Below are 1,208 nucleotides of genomic sequence, written 5' to 3' on the forward strand. Positions count from 1 at the left end.
TCTTTTTAATACCTACATCTTATTTTGTTTATTGAAACTAAACGCGTATAATAAACAAAATAAGAAAAGGGTAAAAAAAGATGATTTTAAAAATCACTTTAAAAACACTCAAAAACAACCACATCAACTTGGCACCCCGCGATCAAAACAAGTTCATACTTGGCAACCCTCTTTGTCACGACAGGACACACTTCAGTCGCGTTTAAGTAAAGAAAAGAAATGTCGAGCTCTATACAAAGTAAGATATAGCCTATATTGCATGTTAATCGGCTGATACAAAAAATAAATAAACAAATAAAACTGCAAAAGTGTCTGAAACTACATGACATAGTAGACTTTAACGCTGAGGTTGTCACAGCAAACCTATTAGCTGTATCCTGTAACGTTTAGTTACTGTGAGAAAGATTTTGGAGCGATGAGCTAATGAATAACTCTTATAAATCAATTGTTCGTGGAGTATATCTGGCATATTGAATGACTGGAACTGGAAGAAACGTAAAGCATTTTGTAATCGATTGGATGATGAGGAGCGACATCCTGTTTTTCTATCGAAGAGCACAGCAGAATCTGAGACACGAGCACCTCGTCTCTTTTACGGAGATATTCCCCGCTCCGCTTTGTAATGAACATATTGATCACGTTCAGTTCATGCATAGGCCTATATGAGAAATAATCATTAAAACTGAAATCTATCAGGATAGCTCTTCTCGCTGATTTACCACGACCAGCCCAGTCCTCCTTATTATTAAACGTAACGTTAAAAACAGAAACGTGTCCTTACCTTGTTGTGTCCTTTGTTTATCGTCTCTTCTGTCTAACTGGTGACATTAACAGACAGGGCAGCATCTTTAAAAACCCTCAAGCACGGAGGGCAAGCTGCCAGAAGGTCACGTGATGCCGGTAAAATTGGTGTCACGTGGGTTTATTTGCATATCAGACTGACTAAGTCGCTTTGTCAGCGAACCTATTCAGGTGCTGCCCTATAGCCAAAAGCGACCGATTTATGTGTTTGAGTGGTTTCTGATTAACGCTGGTTCACACATGATATGTTCAAAGTCAAGAGATTAGCTTTAAATAGAGGAATCAGGATTTGCTACAGAGGAAGGGATGAAATGAATAAAAAACATACATATAGCATATATATATATAATTGTTAATTCTGAATGGTGCAAGGAAATAAATATTTTAGGTCCTGCAACTGGTTACCA

The 1,208-nt window shown here is 37.5% G+C and overlaps 1 protein-coding gene across 1 annotated transcript in view; it reads right to left on the bottom strand.

Moving 5' to 3' along the window:
* Nucleotides 1–918, bottom strand: part of LOC132104643 (Y+L amino acid transporter 2) — a 9,173-nt gene extending 8,255 nt beyond the window's left edge. The window contains exon 1 of the mRNA XM_059510205.1: nt 782–918. The gene's annotated coding sequence lies outside the window, so the exon portion shown is untranslated. The remainder of the gene's footprint in view (nt 1–781) is intronic.
* Between the last annotated feature and the right edge of the window lie 290 nt (nt 919–1,208).

The sequence above is a fragment of the Carassius carassius genome, chromosome 2 (assembly GCF_963082965.1).
Source record: "Carassius carassius chromosome 2, fCarCar2.1, whole genome shotgun sequence".
In the NCBI taxonomy this organism is placed as follows: Eukaryota; Metazoa; Chordata; class Actinopteri; order Cypriniformes; family Cyprinidae; genus Carassius; species Carassius carassius.